An 18,765-nucleotide genomic window follows, 5' to 3' on the forward strand; every position below is an offset into this window, starting at 1 on the left:
CTCAGTCTCAGTACAACAAAACACCAAGTAGACTTTCTAGGATTTTTGACTCTAGTCCCTGGTTCCCAGACAGTACCTCTGAACCTACCCAGGGCCTGGAGAGCTTGCCGCCTGAAGGGAAAAACACAGGCCTGGCTGGCTTTTCTACCTGCTGATTGTAGAGCCCCAGGACCTTGAGTGAACATAGGTGACACCAGGGAGTGGTTACAGCAGGACTTGAGCTACACTCAGTGCTATGCTGGCTTCAGGTCTGACCCAGCAAAATCAAGTGGCTGCAAAGCTGCTTGTGTCACTTCGCCCCCAGCTCCAGGTGGCTCGGAACAGAAAGAGAGACTCTGAGTGTTTGGGAGAAAGTAAGGGAAGAGAACAAGACTGTCTTCCTGGTAATCCAGAGAATTCTCCCAGATTTTGCCCAAAACCATTGTGGCAGTACCTCTGAATCTGCAAGAACCACAGTGTTACTGAGCTGAGGTGCCCTCTAATGCAGATAGAGCTTAGATCACAACACCCAAGACCTTTTGAATATCTGGAAAGCCTTCCCAAGGAGAATGGGTACAGACAAGCCCAGACTGCAAAAACTACAATAAATACCTAACTCTTAAATGTCCAGACGCAGACAAACATCTATAAGCATCAAGATCATCCAGGATAAAGTGACCTCACCAAATGAATGAAATAAAACACCAGAGACAAATCCTGGAGAAACAGAGATATGTGACCTTTCATAAAGAGAATTCAAAGTAGCTGCGTTAAGGAAATTCAAATAAGTTCAAGATAACACTGAGAAGGAATTCAGAATTCTATCAGATGAATTTAATAAACTAACTGAAATAATTTTTAAAAATCAAGCAGAAATTCTGGGGCTGAAAATTGGCATACTGAAGAATGCATCAGAGTCCTTTAATAACAAAATTGATCAAGCAGAAGAAAGAATTGGTGTGCTTGAAAAGAAGTTATTTGAAAACACACAGAGAAGACAAAAGAAAAAAGACTAAGAAAGAATGAAACATGCCTACAAGATCTAGAAAATAGTCTCAAACAGGCAAATCTAAGGGTTATTGGCCTTAAAGAAGAGGTAGATAAAGAGATAGGGGGTAGAAAAATGATTCAAAGGGATAATAACAGAGAACTTCCCAAACTTAGAGAAAGATATCAGTATGCAAGTACAAGAAGCTTATAGAACACCAAGCAAATTTAACCAAAAAAGACTACCTTAAAGCATTTAATAATCAAACTCCTAAAGGTCAAGGACAAAGAAAGGCTCTCAAAAGTAGTAAGACAAAATAAACAAATAATATACAGTGGTAGTGGAGCTCTAATACGTCTGGTAGCAGAGTTTTCAGTGGAAACCTTACAGGCCAGGAGAGAGTGGCATGATATATTTAAAAGGCCGAAGGAAAACAACTTTTATTCCAAAATAGTGTATCTGGCAAAAATATCCTTCAAACATGAAGGAGAAGTAAGTGCTTTCCCAGGCAAACAAAAGCTGAGGGACTTCATGAACATCAGACCTGTCCTACAAGAAATGATAATGGGGGTTTTTCAATCAGAAAGAAAAGGACATTAAAGAGCAATAAAAAATTATCTGTGAAGGTACAAAACTCACTGGTAATAGGAAGTACACGGGAAAACACAGAATGTTTTAACATTGTAACTGTTCTGTGTAAACTATGCTTATCCTAAGTAGAAAGGCTAAATGAACCATTAAAAAATAATAACTCTGACTTTTCAAGACCAAGACAGTACAGTAAGATATCAATAGAAGTGGCCGGGCGCAGCAGCTCACATCTGTAATCGCAGGACTTTGGGAGGCTAAGGCGGGCTGGTCACCTGATGTCAGGAGTTTGAGACTAGCCTGGCCAACATGGTGAAACCACGTCTCTACCAAAAAATACAAAAATTAGCTGGGCTTGGTGGCATGTGCCTGTAGTCCCAGCTACTCCAGAGGCTGAGGTAGGAGAATCGCTTGAACCCTGGAGTTGGAGGTTGCAGTCAGCCGAGACTGCACCACTGCATTCTAGCCTGGGTGACAGTGAGACCCTGTCTCAAAAACAAAACAAAACAAAACAAAAAACAAAAAAAGATACAAATAGAAGTAGCAAAAATTTAAAAAGTAGTGGAACAAAATTAAGGTGCAGAGGTTTGGGTGTTTTTTTTTTTTTAAGTTTGTTGTTGTTTATGCAGACAGTGTTGTCATCAGCTTGAAATAATGGATTATAAAGTAGTATTTGCAAGCTTCATGGCAACTTCAAACCAAAAAACATGGGAATGGAAGATCATATTTGGGAACTACCCATCTGAAAACGGATTAATAGCTAGTGTATATAAGTAGCCCAAACAACTCTTTAGGAAAAAATCTAATAACCCAATCAAAAAAATGGGCAGAAGATTTGAACAGACATTTCTCAAAAGAAGACACACAAATGGCAAACAGGCATATGAAAAGGTGCTCAACATCACTGATCATCAGAGAAATGCACACCAAAAACTACAATGAGATACCATTTTGCCCCAATTAAAACAGCTTATCACCAAAAGACAAGCAATAACAAATGCTGGCAAGGATGTGGAGAAAAGGGAACAGTGGTACATTGTTGGTGGGAATGCAAATTAATACAATCACTATGGAAAACAGATCGGAGGTTCCTCAACAAACTAAAAATAGAGCTACCATAAGATCCAGCAATCCTACTGCTGGGGGTATACTCAAAGAAACAACATCAGTAAATTGAAGAGATATCTGCACCCCCATGTTTGCTGCAGCACTATTCACAATAGCCAAGTTTTGGAGGTAACCTAAATGTCCATCAACAAATGAATGGATAAAGAAAATGTGTGTATATGTATATGTGTGTGTATACACACACACACACACACACACACACACACACACACACACACACACAAAATGAAGCATTATTCAGCCAAAAAAAAGAATGAGATCTTGTCATTTGCAACAACATGGATGGAACTGGAGGTCATTATATTAAGTGAAATAAACCAGCATGGAAAGACAAACTTTACATGTTCACACTTATTTGTGGGATCTGTAAATCAAAACAATTGAACTCAGGGATGTAGAGAGTAGAAGGATGGTTATTAGAGGCTGGGAAAGGTATTTAAGGGGGTTGAGGGGAGATGGGGATGGTTAATGGATACAAAAATGTAGAAAGAATAAGTAAGGTCTAGTATTTGGTAGCACAACAGGGTGACTACAGTCAATAATAATTTAATCATATATTTTAAAATAACTAAAATAATATATTTGGATTGTCTGTAACATAAAGGATAAATACTTGAGGGGATGGACACTTATTTTACATGATGTAATTGTTACACATTGCATACCCATATCAAAACATCTCATATGCCCTGTAAATACATATACCTACTATGTACCTCAAAAAATTAAAAATTAAAAATTGAAAAAAGTTGAAGCCCTGAAGAGGGGAGTGCACATCAATTCAACTATTCGTATGTAATATGATGGCTTCTCAGGGACTTATGTTAATTTACATTTTGATTAGCAAGTGCTTTTTGATACTTAATCCACAAGACAAATATAGAATTCAGTATAGATATGGAGGCAGACTGACCTATCCTTTATAAATAGATTCATCCTAATTTATGCAAAACTCACCCCACAAAGCATTAAAGAGCTTCACAGTGATATTGCTTATATTTTATCCTTCTGTTAAGGTATTTGGTAGTTGCGGTAATAGGCAAGTGATATTGCAGGGTACAACCATTACTTTCACTCAATCGATCATTGCATCCATTTTTTCAATAAAGCAAACTGCACCAAACACAAATTTACATTAGTTTTATATCTGACTTAATTTCCTAAATTGATAGTTCTACCAAAATTACATTTCACTTTTCCTCCGGAAGAACTATACCTAGTCCCTGTATAACATGCCAATATGGAGAGACACTAACATATTCATATTTTGGCACTCAATAAAACCAAGATTAATTTAGCAAGCACCTACATGGAAACAGATAGGGCCTTTATACATTTTAATAAAGAAGAATAGTTGCTGGCTTTGATCATAGCATTTAAACTTGCCAAAGAAGTAGTAGGAAAGTTTATGTTCCTCAAAGTGACGCTAGCTCTGCAACTCATGTATTATAAATAGGGAATTGTATAGTTGAAAAATAAAAAAGACATAACATTGAAACCGCCTTTGTGCTACAGCATATTATATACATGTAAAGTACTGCAATAAAGCCATCTAACGATAGATCATTATGACGTGTTATGAATTGGCAAAAATATTTTAAGGAAGTCATTTGTGTGTGTGCGTGTGTGTGTGTGTTTGTGTGTGAAAGTGAGAGAGAGAGAGAGAGCGAGAGAGAGAGAGAGAGAGAGAGAGAGAGAGAGAGAGAGAGAGAGGAAGGGAAAGTTATCTGTCCCAAAGTTACTTATACTTGTAAATAATCTTGAACATAATGGAGTTATATCAGGATAAAATAACAGCTAATGACTCAATCAGAAGGGTTTACAAATTTTCAAAACCAACTTTGAAGATATTAAACTTAAATTTAATTCAACACAATTATTGTTCTGAAATAATAAAATATCAGAAAAAGAATATATAACTCCAGAATTCCTCACTACTCTTCTTCTTCTTCTTCTTCTTCTTCTTCTTCTTCTTCTTCTTCTTCTTCTTCTTCTTCTTCTTCTTCTTCTTCTTCTTCCTCCTCCTCCTCCTCCTCCTCCTTCTCCTCCTCTTCCTTTCCTTCTCCTCCTTCTTCCTCTTTTTCCTCTTTTTCCTTCTTCTTCTTTTTTTTTTTGAGATGGTTTTGCCCTGTCACCCAGGCTGAAGTGTAGTGGTACAATCTCAACTCACTGACTCACTGCAATCTCCACTGCCTGGGCTCAGGTTATTCTCCCACCTCAGCCTCCCCAGTACCTGAGACCATAGGCACGCACCACCATGCCCAGCTATTTTTTTGTATTTTTAATAGTAATGCTTATGTGATATACTTCTGTAGTTACATGGGTACAAGTGTTGTTAGAAAAAAACAGTTATTAAAAGGTCTTTGTTACCAATCTAAATAAGTATATATTCTGTACCTTTGATATTGTATTTGGAAAGTTAGAAATCATGGATAAAAGTGGAGAATCATAAAGTTTTTCAAAGCTTAATATATACTTGTGTTTCTCCAAATAGCAGATTGATCATCATAGCTTCAACAATTGAACCATCATTACATCATCGTATCTTATAAAATAGCCTCTGATTGGAGCAAATTTACTGCAACTTTGATAGATCTACAAAAAGAGAAGATACTTTGATAAAATGTAGTTGAAATTACTGTTTTTAACTTCCTATGTAACACAAGCTCCAACTCAAACTCACAAATACACACAAACATGAACACCAAGCCAAATATATTAAAAATATGTTTTCTTAGATACTTCCATATATATTTCTGGATGATGTAACGCATCAGTAATTTTGGTTTACTTGTATACCTTTTTATTAAATTCAGAAAGAGTTCTTACCTGCCCTTGAAATTTGAATTTCAACATAACCTTTCAATTAAACATTTTGGAAGAATAGCACAGCTGATACAAGTTGGTATTTAATTCTGGAAACTTGAATATTTGTATTCAGAAGGAAACATCAGTTTAGCATATCAGAAAAAGACCAAACAAATTTAGTGTCTACAGGAATCCAAGATAGATAAGGAAAGGAGAAAATAATTGAATTTTTAAAGTCTTAAGGTGTATCAAATGTTCAATTATAGTATATGGATGTTTCAAGCAGAAGTAAATTTGAAATCTAGGCATTATTTTAAATGAATTATTCATAATTTTTATTGTTAAAATAGATTATGAAAAATTTGCAATAAGACAGCTAAGTCTATCACAGCAAGAAGGTATATACAATAAACTCTTACAATTTGCATTTTGTCCAGTTGTTTATTACATTGGTATCAATTTGTAGTCTTGATGTTAATTTGGGTGAAAAATATAGCATTTATGTATATTTTCATACTTTACCACCATTAGAATCAATTGGGAGTAATTTTTACTTTTACATTGCTATACATTGCTTACTTGCCTTCAAGAAGAAAAACATATGAGCAGCTTTTAGTTTGTCATTAAATATGGAACCTATATTAGGTGGAAACCATGTCACTTTACATTCTGGTTGAAAAGGAAGAAAAAAGATTGAAGAAAAACGCACCAGGAAATCCTATGTTTAGTTCTTTTAAACTATATGTGGGTAGATTAATTTATCATAGTGTGTTCTGATTTTGAGTAATATTAACAAAACTTCAGTTCAGACACTATAGTTTGGCAAGCATTTTGGTCCTGACATTAAAGCAAAACTAAACAAAATCCTGCTTACCATAGCATGGACCAAAAAAAATTAAATCTGAGTTCAGAGATTTTATACTGGATTAAGTTCAATTATCAATTTAAATTAAAGCTCAATTACAGATTATTGTTTTAGAGTGTCCAGATGAGTTTATTTCAATGAAGTTCGAGTCATTACTTTATATCAGGCACTGTGTGAAGTGTTGACATACAATGAAAACCGAGACATGACCTTCTACCTTTAGAAAACAATTTCAAATATGTTCAAATATATGCCAAGTTTGTATTAAAGTATACTAAGTCCTTTCATACTTTAAATTTTAGGAATAAAAAAGTACAATAAATTAATCTAATCTGGGATTTTCAAAATGTTCATAAATTATTATTTCTGCATTTTACAATCTTATTCAAGTTGTTGAAAGGCTAACTGTACTACTTAGCTATTGCTGCAATTGTGCTTCCTAGCAAAAAGTTTCAATTTCTCAGTGATGTAGGCTTTGACTCATCTAGGATTGGCTTAGCTAGTAGCTTGTAGCTCAGTTGGAGTTGGTTCTAGGTAATAGGCCAAGTTTAATTAGGCTTCCCATGTCTGATTCTGCAACTCCAGCTAGAGGGACAGCAGATACCTAGGGTATTTTTTCTCATGCAGACGGCAGAAGTGTCAAGAAAGACAAGCCAAACTTTGTTAGAACATTTCAAAGATTTGCTTACATCATGTCAACTAATATTCCATTGGCTAAAGCAAAACACATGGCCAAGGACAAATTCATAAAGCAGGAAAATATACTTCAATGGCTGGGATACCCTGCTAAGAGGGTAGAATAATATTTCTATCAAAGGAAAATGAACAATAGGAGCGATATTTTTACATACTATGCTATCCTTTCTTGGTATTGTCCTTTTCTGTAAATACTGTCTGATTACTCTTTTTACCATAAGGAGTGATGGCTAAGTTCCACTTTTGTGCTCCTGAGGTTGTTTACACTTATTGCTGTAGTTGCAGTTTCACTAAGTTGTATTAATGCTTTATAAGACTGTTACTGTGTGAAGGTCAGTACATGATTGTATCCTCCCTTGAGGTTCTGGGGTTTTTCTCTTGGCTTAGGGTTTAGAAAGTATTCAATATACAAATAATATTTCAACTAGTAAAGTGAGACTTCCTTTTTTTTACAAAAATATTCATTGTAGAATATCTCATTGGCTGTCCTACTAATATTGGTAGCAACATGATGAGATATCACTTTAAAGAGAATTATTATGAATATTGATATTTATTTGAAACAAATACTGTGTGATATTAATTTATTACTCTTCTCCTTATTATATTAAATAAATGAATACAAGTTAATTCAGTTCCAATACAAGTAATACTTGGTAAATAACTTCTAATAGGTATAGAATAAAACATTACAGGATTTCCAGAATAGTTACTATAACATTTGTAGCTACAATAACGAAGTATTTCACATTTTAAAAATAGTTACTAAATTTAAAACATGTACTAAAATAGTTGCTATATATGACAAAGAAAATATTTTACTAGAAATATTTAGTAGTACCCTCCTATTATTTTCTCAGCCCCTCTCTGTAAGTTGCACCCCAAAGTGCAAACTTCAAATTAAATGTAAGTCTGTTTTGTCTGGAGACTTTAAAGACAGGTGCATCTGTGCAATGCAGATTGAACTATCAACCAGAGATAATGTGATTTTTTTCAGAATGGAAATTTTTATAACAGAACAAAAATGAAATTTATAGGAACAAATTAATCACCTAAGACATTCTAGAAATGCATCAAAATCAATGGTTGTACAAACCCTTCTATATATCAATTTGAATGTGCAAAATATAAACACAAAGTGAGCAGGAGGCCATATGGGTCCTCCCTTTAATGTTTAAATGACTGAAGGAGTAAATCACCTAAGGTCTCTATGAGACTAAAAGTACATGAGTATTCTTCTGGGTATTTTGGCACCTCACTTCTCTAAATGTTTTATATCTTGATAAGATACAGTTGATACAAATGAAAAACACCTTTTAAATATTGAAGAGCTAGAAATTTTTATTGTCAAAATAACATCAAATACAGAGGTTCCAAATCTGACAGGCTTGGGAGCTGCTAAAACTGCTTTTCAAGGTTCTTACATAAGCTTCATTAGACTTAGTATTCACCAAGTCTCCATATTAGCTAATGTATAAAATGAATAAGGTTCAATCTCAAGTTTCACTCTCAAGACCATAGCATTAGGAAGCCCCATGACACTTTACTGAAGGAAACAGTTATTTCTGGGATTTCTAAGGTATAAGCATATTTTAAGACAATATTTCTCCAAATACAAAAGTTGTTTAATGTTAAAAGCTCCATGTCACTTTTATCTGATGAACTGTACTACATGTTCATATTTCATTCCACCTTCAATTAAAGCTAGGGCAACTAGCAACTGGAGCTTGCCCAAAACCTACAACACAGTGAATTGCAATACAACAACCAGGATCTTCACGAAATTTATTTTTCATAAGTTTTAACCAGTTATCAATTATCTGACCGGATGGTGCTGTACCATCATCAAAAGGCCAGTCCGGAATCTGGATGCCTTCCTTCTCCAAAAGAGCAATGTTGTAAGTCGCTTCTCATACTCTCACTACGGTGGTAACTCCATTCTGCTTAAGTTCCTGTAAGAATCTATTAAAGTAGGTATTGGTTGGGTTGTGTATAATAAGAAATCTCACATTTTTATATCCAACGTCCACAGAAGCACGGAGGTTCATTCCAGCCATGTTGATGTAATTTTTAAAAATAAGACAGAAAGGATATAAAGGAACATAAATCTACTTCAAAATACTCCAGTTAAAATTTTCAGTGAGTTGAATATGAAGCTAGTAGTAGTAGGAAATAAAAGGAGCCTCCAATCAAAAACATCAATATTACGATACAGTGACACTGAATCAATGGACAATAAATGAACTCAGTTTTACCCTTATCCCAGTCAGAATGCTTATAAAATGTTTTGACATTCAATTCAGCTACTCAGTGTCCAGGCTATTCATTCTTATAGGAATTTCTCAAATATTAAGGAATTTCTAGAGTTCAGTGGTCTGCATAGGGCAAAGCGTGTCACCAAGCAGGTCCATTACTACCTGAGCCCCAAAGTCACCTTAAGCGGCATATGTCACAAGCCTACCCTTTAGTTCTTAGAGCAAAGGGCAAAGGATAAACTTGGCCACCAATCATGGGGATCCTGGCCAAGTGGACTAAAAGGGGTGGGGTGGGGGTAATGCTGTGGCCAGGTATGTCACAAAGGGCCAGTGGCCACCCACGTGCCAAAGCTATTCATTTTCTGGAAATGTTTCATAAATTAGTCCACACATTAGTGCCACACAACACTTCTAATGCACAGATCATGTTTCATCGATCATTAAATGGCAGTTCCCTTCCTACAAACAACAAACAAAAAGTGATATTACAGGTTCCCCTGAATTAACATTATAATTTAATCATCATTTGACAACAGAATAATTGGTTGTGATATGGATTTTTCCTTTGGCATACCTCTTAGGTGGGTACTCTGCTCCAGGCTGACTTAGAAATCATTTAGTCATTTCCTTCATTTGCTACAAAACTGAATTGTTTTAGGTGGGTGCGGTGGTGTGTCTGTAGTCCCAGCAACTTGTGAGGCGGGAGGATCGCTTGAGCCCGGGAGTTCAAGATCAGCCTGGGGACATAGAAAGACCGCTCTTTAACACCACCACCAAAAACCCTCTGATGTGTTTTATATCCAGCCTCCCCAGGCATTTCAAATCACTTTCCCTACATACAAGCATAATGTGGTTTTTAAGATTTAAAAATAAAAAGTACTAAAATGAAAGAATAAAAGAGAAGAATGAAAACAAGTCCATCAGTCTACAGGAGCTCTAAACATCAATCCCAATAAATTCTGAAAGTCTTTATTTCTATTCCGGGTGAGAAGGAAGTTAGGGTGTGTCTGGGAAAGGAACTGTGGAGAGGACATAAGAACAGCTTTGACTCCCTGTATCCTGCAGTGAGGTTAGGACAAGAGAATGAAATGACCACTGTATTTTCCTAAAAATCCAAAAGTTCAAATGACTCTTCACCATTTTAAACAACATGGGATAAGGAAGTTTGTGTGGTAAAAGAGATTATAGAAAAGGAGTATATAATGTTATATATGTGTAAAATGATAACATTATACTTATCTTCTGGGAGTGGATAAGAAAATAATGTATATCTATATGACTATAGTCATATTCTTTATTCAAGCACATGGTGAAGCAACAGGGAGTGTAATTCAAAATTACACTATAACTGCCATAACATAGCATTATCAATTTCTGTAATTCATTGTTACTGGAAAATTGCAAATTCCATGATTTGTATTCGTAAATAAAACTATATGCACATGCACATGAAAACACAAACACTACTTTCATTAGATTACATGTATCATGAAGACTGGGTGAGGTGGTTCATCCGGATAATCCCAAAACAGCACTTTGGGAGGTTGAGGTGGGCGGATTGCTTGAGTTCAGGAGCAGGAGTTTGAGACCAGCTTGGGCAATATGGTGAAAACCTGTCTCAAAAAAAAAAAAAAAAAAAAAAATTAGCTGGGCATGGTAACATGCACCTGTAGTCACAACTACTCAGAAGGCTTAGGCAGGAGGATCGCTTGGGCCTGGGAGGTCTAGGCTGCAGTGTGCCATGATTTCTCCACTGCACTCCAGCCTAGGCAACAGAGTGAGATCCTGTCTCAAAAAAAAACAAAAAAGAAAAAGATTACACGTATCATGAATGAGCTTTGCATCTGCAAAGACATATACTATATATTTTCTTCTCTGAAATGATATATCCAAGTTAGTAATAATTAAAAGTAGACTACTTATGAAGCTATTTGTCATATTTACTTATATTTTCTCTGTAAATAAATTTATTTCCCTATTCCATGTATTATATTTTATTTTTTGAGACAGGGTCTCATACTGTCACCCAGGCTGGAGTGCAGTGACATGATCACAACTCACTGCAGCCTCAACCTCCTGGGCTCAAGCAATCCTCCTGCCTCAGCCTTCTGTGTAGCTGGTATATGCCACCAAACACAGCAAATTTTGCTTTTAATTTTTGTAGACCCAGGGTCTTGCCCAGGTTGATCTCAAACTCCTGGGCTCAAGTGATCCTCCCACCTTGGCGTCACAAAGTGCTGGGATCCCAAGTGCAGGGATTACAGACGTGAGCCATGATGTCTGGATTTCATGTGTTTTGAATATAAATCTAGAAAAAATATTTACCTTGCAAAATTCTATTTTATTAATATATTTTGTGAAAACATGTTCACTGTCAGACACAGGACATGTACCTTCCCAACTCCTGACTGAAACTCCATGAAAGGAGAAAAAAAAATGCATTAAAATATTATATTTATAATAGTCAAACAGTGTCATTAATGGATAGGTATGTATGGAGACCAAGGGGGTATTTCTGTATTAACTCAATGCATAATTATTAATGATCTCCTATCTTTCAGGCATATAAATATTAGTAAAATCTAGACCTAGTCTGTAAGAAGCTTCTTATCTACAGGAGAGGCATGCATATATAAAAGTAATTTTTAAAAAATGAAAGACATTATACGCATAGTAAGAACAAACTTGGGCTCAGTGGAGGGAGTAAATAATTCTGACTAGCCTATGAAGAGGGATACTAGAATAAGGTTTTTCAGAGGTGACATTTAAGCATGCATACATTGATCTTTCACCATTTTAATCATGATATAAGTCTCTGCGATAACAATTTACTATGTATGTTTTCATCAGGGGAAGTGCCCACTAATGAAGCTAGCCATAAAGCATCAATTTAAAAGGAAGCAAAAATTGGTAAAGAATGAAGCATCATGCAAGTTGGACTGAAATATAGCTATGAAGAAAGTGGAAAAATAACTAGCTCAATAACTACTCCTTGATGCTCCAGGAAAATAAAAGAAAGCTAAAAGCTTCTAAAATAAAATATAACATGCTATCTGTAAAGATTCATCAACCAAACTACTTAATGTTAACTTTTTTAAAAAAATCAATTACTCTTAAAAAAACCTAACACCTATTCAAGGGATTCCTAAAGAATGAAAATTGGATTCTTTATATAAGACATTTTAAATATGAGAGATGTTGTAAGATATATTGTACTTGACGAAGATAACTTTAAGCTCAGTAGATATTTTATTGTTGAAATGTTGAGTTATTTTGATATTTTAGTCTTGATTCATGAGGAACAAAGGCTGTCTCATCTTACCAACTAAAAGTTGTTAAGAAAAATATCAACTTAAATGAACAGCTTTCTTCTTTTTCTACATAACTAGAATATTTTATAAATTGCTAGATGTTTTTGACATCAAAAAGCATAATTTTTCACATGAAATATTAAGCTCTAACCTAGCTTGTGATTAAGGATTTTTTTTTTGTAAAACATGTTATTAAATGTGTTCTAAAATTACACATTTTATTCCCATTATTATAAATGCAAACTTACCATTTATAGAGTTCATCTGTAAGAAATGTCATGTGTGAACATGAACTCTGAAAGCTGAAATAAGAGTAAATAGTTTTATCTGGATCATGGAAAAGGAGTCAATGATAGGTGTTTTTTTAAAGCTGTCAGTTTAATCATTTGATTCTACTTTGCCATATAGTCTTTGAAAGAACAAAAAAACTTTAAAAAATAATAAAAATTCTCTACAAAAAGAGAAACTAATAATTTTTTTAAAAAGAACAAACAAAAAAATTAAAAACGTAGTTTTGTGATGCATCATTTTCTTGTAATTTTACCATATCAGGAGAAATATTGCTTTTAAATGAGAATGGAGTCTCAATATAATGGGAGAAGAAAAAAAAATTAAGGAATGAGCAAAATAATCAGAAGAGAATAGGGAGAAAACAGAAGAGGATGGGGATGGATTTGGAGAAACTCCTTTTCTCCGTTTCTCTTGAGTCCTTGTGGGTGGATAAAAAGAAATGTCAAGAGCAAACTTACTGCCAAATAATGCCCTGTGTTAAAACAACAGAAGTTAACATTCTCTTGCTTTGTAATATAAATGGATCCCTTTGCCGCCATTATGGTTACAAGGTTTGCACAATAGATAGCCTGTCACCTGATGTTGCACTAATACTGTGATGGAATATGCATACACAAAACGAGAAGTGCAAAAATAATTAATTTCTAAACCAGGACCACCATTAATATTCACACGGTAAAATCTTCTTTGTTCTTTGAAAGGCAAAATCAATTAAAGTGCCTGGCATTCATTTGAATTTAATGAGGGTAGGGTTGGTTTAAAACTTTTCTGGGAACATATGTTAGGGATATCTTTGGTCCAAGCATTTATATTTTAAACCATTACAATATTAATTTAAAAATTACATGGTACTTAGAATTATTGATAAAATAATACATATTATCCCTCCAGCAAGTTTGTCTATCTGGGTGAAAAAAAAACCACACACACATATGTAAATAGTGAGTTAATACATCATTGTGCCTTTTCCCTTTATATGACAGTTTCAAAGCTTACATAAAACTTAGAATCTTGAAATGCATAATACTTTATACTTTTTAGGATCATTAAAAACTTGCACTTATTTTTAACAACAATAATGAGGTATAATTGTCATTAAATAATTTGCATAGATTTAATTGGTACAATTTAATAAATTTTAAAATATATACCCACTCGTGAAACCATCAAGATAATTACCTATAACCATCCCCAAAAGTTTTATCATGGTCCTTTATAATCCCTCCTTTGAATTCTTAAAGCCACCCCATTTCTAAGCAACCATTAAATTGCTTTACACCATTAAATATTAATTTGAATTTTCCGGAATTTTATATAAGTAGAATTATATAGTATATACCCTTTGTTGTCGGATTTCACTTAGACTGATTGTTTTGAGATTCATTTAGGTTTTAGTATGTACTATGAGTTGAATTTTATCCTCCAGAAAGATACATTGAAATCCTTATCCCCATACCTCAGAATGTGACCTTATTTGTAATAGGGTTGCTGCAGATTCATATGGATTGGATTTGTGTCCCCATCAAATCTCATGCTGAATTGTAATTCCCAGTGTTGGAGGTGGGGCCTGGTAGGAGGTGATTCAATCATAGGGTGGTAGTTCTCATGAATGGTTTAGCACCATCCCCCCATGGGTACTATAAATTCAGTGAGTTCTCATGAAATTTGATTGTTTAAAAGTGTACAGCACCTCCCTCTTCTCTCTTGCTCCTCCTCCAGCCACATGAAGTGCTGCTCCCCATTTGCTTTCTGCCATGATTGTAAGTTTTCCTGAGGTCTCCCCAGAAGCTGAGCAGATGCCAGCAGCATGCTTCCTATACAGCCGGTGGAACTGTAAGCCAATTAAACCTCTTTTCTTTATAAATGTCCCAGTCTCGGCTATTTCTTTATAGCAATGTGAGAACAAACTAATACACAGATGTAATTATTTAAGATGAAATCATACTGGAGGGAGCTTGAACCTTAATACGTGATGACTAGAATCCTTATAAAAAAAGGAAAAGTGACACAAAGACACACAGGAGAGAAAGATACCATGTGATGACAGAGGCTGAGATTGAAGTGCTACAGCTGCAAAGTGGGACTTAATCCCATATGACTGGTGTCCTTATAAAAAGGGACAATGTAGACACAGACATAGACATGCACAGAGAGAAGACTATGTGAAAACACACACAGGAAAAAGCTGAGCTGAGAAAGGATTCTCCCCTGTAGGTTTCTGGGGGAGCATGACCCTATCAACACCTTGATTTCAGACTTCTAGCCTCCAGAACTCTGAAACAGTAAGTTTCTGTTCTTTAAGTCATCCAGTTTGTGGGACTTTGTTGTTACAGCAGCCCTAAGAACCGAATACAGCATGTAACATAATATCTTTACATTTTGTGGATATATCACAATTTATTTATCCATTCACCTGTTGGTGGGCATTTGGATTTTTTCCAGGTATGTGCCCGGTAGTATTGCTACATCATAGAATACATTCAACCTTAAATTGATTAAGTATTGACAGATTTATATCCAGATTTGCAATAGTCAATATACCCAGTAGTAGGACACAAGGGCTCCTATTTCTCACATCTGCACCAATTCTTGCAATTTGCTACTTCTTCGTACTTCCCAATGTAAAGTACTATATACTTGTTATTTTCACTGCATTTTAAAATTACCAATGAATTTGATGATCTCTTCATATATTTATCTACCTCTTGGGTATCCTCTTTGCTAAACTATTTATATTCTCTGTTTATATTTTTATTGGTTTTAGGTGTTGCAAATATCTTTTCCTCATCTTTTATCTGTCAGATTTATTTTGGGTGTGCGTTATCAGGAAAAAAAAAAAAACCTTATTATGATGCAATCAAAGCAGTCCCTTTCTGGTCCTCTTGATTGATGCTTTTGAGCGTTATTTAAGAAGTTCTCTCCCAACCTTAGGTAACGCATATATTCTTTTAAATTGTTTTCTACTTATCTTATTCTTGTCTTTCACAGGTAGCATTCTAAACCATCTGGAAGTCAACATTTTACTTTTGATAAAGCAGGGAACAGGTTTTATTTTTCTCTATATACCAAACAGATTTTCCTATCACCATTTATTAAACAGTCTGAGATTGACCATGTTAGAGTCAAATGCTATCTATTGATTTCAGGGCTCTTGTTTACCTTTCTCTATGAGGTCACACATCACCCAGGAAATCTAAAATTGTAGCATTTAGTTCTTAATACAGTGTTTCTCACACTTCTGTAAGCAAGTGAATACTGATTCATACTTTGTCATATTTGAGAGACAATGACAGAAATCCACGTTTTCTATATTGCTATAAAAATTGCTATAAAAACTAAATTGTCATATATTAATATATTCCAATCTATTCCTGTTTATTCCTGAGACAATAGCATATTCCTTTGTAACTGTTACTAGTAGTTTAATATCTGGGGAGAAATTATCTCTTCATTTCTATTTTGTAATTTTTCCTCTGGAAATTCTTCTATCTTAATTTTTCCATAACATTTTTCAATTATTTCTAATTAATAAAAGTAAACCTGTTATAAATTATAATGAATTTATAGATTAATATAGGAGAAATTGATAATCAATATTGAATCTTCCCATATAAGAAAATAGTTTCCATTTATGCAAGTCTCCTATATATGCTTCAGAAGAGATTATAGTTTATGAATAAACTAATATCATATGAATAAACTATTCTAGTCTATTCATAAAGACTCTGAATAGACTCACACTAGTCTATTCACAAAGACTCTGCATATTTTCTACAAAATTTACATTACCATTTGAAAGTTGGCTATAGATTAAGTCTAAATCTTAGTATTTGACCAACTTCCTGTCTTTTAGACACTGGAAATCTATTTATATAATAGTTTGTCATTAGTAAAATTGCAATACATAACATGTATATCATAAACAAGTATCCATTTTCGTTACAGAGATCTGAGGTTACCTCAGACTCTGAGCAATAGGACCTAGACCCAACCCCTGGTGTTTTGGTAACATTCTGATTTCAGATATGTGGAAAAATAAGATGCTACAAGTAGTGATAATTTTTATTTAATGACTTTCTCTTCTCCATCTGACTGTTGTTAATTAACACATCTCTTTTGAGTGAGAGTCCTATGAGAGAAGAAAGATTGAATAAGAAATCATGAATGTCTAAAATGCCATTTTTCCACATATGTAAACATGAACAACTCTTTTCAGCTTTTCTCAATATTCATCCCTAAGAGTGAGTCATTAACCACAAGAAAAATCACCTTCCACAGCAATATTGGTTAATGATCCTAATAGCTACACTTTCATATGGAACTGGAAGGCTTCAAGTGGAAAACTTCGAGGACATACTGGATAAAATTTAAGAATAAAAGTTTTATGTGATTTCTTTCAGATTTAGTATAAGCTTTCAATAATGTAGTTAAAACCTATTTCATTGACTCATATTATGAAATATTTATCTCCTTTACAATCAATTCTTATTTCATGTTGTAAAATGTTTAATATTTTCTAACACCCATTAACAAAAAGTAATGTGTTAGCTGTCGGATAATAACAAGGGCAATTTTATCACATTTTATTTCCTTAGAAAGTACAGTTTTCAGAAAACTTTACTTTTTAACAATTATAAAAACTTATAATGTACAATATTGTTTTGATTAGTTCTGTATTAACCATCATTGTAACAAAAATAAATCCACAGAACAAATTTTTACCCCTTAAATCTTTGTGGCCACAGGCAAAAAATGCATGTTCAAATTTTAGTCCATATACATCCAGCATTTTGTTTTTCATACATAGGATAGGGTGTTATGCAAGAATAACTTTCAAAAATTAAAGTTACAAAGTGAACACATGTCAAATATTTATTTAACACAATAATGTGGGAAATAATGAGGAAAACCACAGGTGGTAAAGCTGGTTCAAAGGAAAATTCAAATGGTTGCTATGTTGTCAGTTTAAGGAAGTCATGATGAAATACATTTTCTAGTTTGAGGGAAAGCTGTTTAATGTCTTGCTGGAAAAAAACAAAACAAAACAAAAAAATCTTTTAGGGTTATTTTTTCTTCCTGAAAGAAATCACGTGTCTCTATGAATACCATTTAAAAGTTAACATGCAACTTCACAGAGCCAAGGCCCTAATAAATAATAAGTAGTAAAACAAACAAAGTACAATTTCCTAAAGAAAGAAATAATCCAAGGTGAATCTTTTAGACATTATTTCAGTATGAAAAAGGAAAACATGCAATGATCAATTTGTCTTATTTCTAAGGTTTTGGTAATTTTCTGTTAGCAGAAATCAACAAAATATGTTCAAATATAAAAGAGATTAGGACAATATTCAAGAAGTGAACAGAAAAATGTAGAATATCTTAATGTAAAGATCTTGTTTTTATACTGTTTCAATGAATGATGATGAGTATAAACTCATTGTGATATTCAAGTTTTATTTGCCATTACTGAAAAAGTGATGCTATGGTTTAATCTTAATAAGTTTTACAGCATATCAGAAATTATATTCCTCACAATGATTTTGCATTATGCTGAAAAAATTCTTATAGGGAAGAGGTTAGCAAATAGGTTTGATGGTTTTTCCTGAGACAATCTTTCCTCTGTTCAAATTTCTCCATCAATGTTGCCGTATCTATTTTCCATCTTACTGAAATTCAAATACCTAGGAGTCACAGTTCCTCATTCTCTAACACTGTAACGAAAGGTACTGGTAAGGGAGTGGGAAGCAAATAATAGTAATTTTTAAAAAGCCTAGGCATGTATCCTCATAGCACTTACAGTCTACTAAGTAAAATTGATATAAATCAAACAGTCACTTAAATAAAAATAAAGTTGTG

General features: G+C 34.0%; 1 pseudogene; it reads right to left on the bottom strand.

Moving 5' to 3' along the window:
• Positions 1-8,561: 8,561 nt before the first annotated feature.
• On the bottom strand, positions 8,562-9,109 carry LOC107128438 (protein tyrosine phosphatase type IVA 1 pseudogene; annotated as a pseudogene).
• Positions 9,110-18,765: the final 9,656 nt, after the last annotated feature.

Source organism: Macaca fascicularis, chromosome X (genome assembly GCF_037993035.2).
Source record: "Macaca fascicularis isolate 582-1 chromosome X, T2T-MFA8v1.1".
In the NCBI taxonomy this organism is placed as follows: Eukaryota; Metazoa; Chordata; class Mammalia; order Primates; family Cercopithecidae; genus Macaca; species Macaca fascicularis.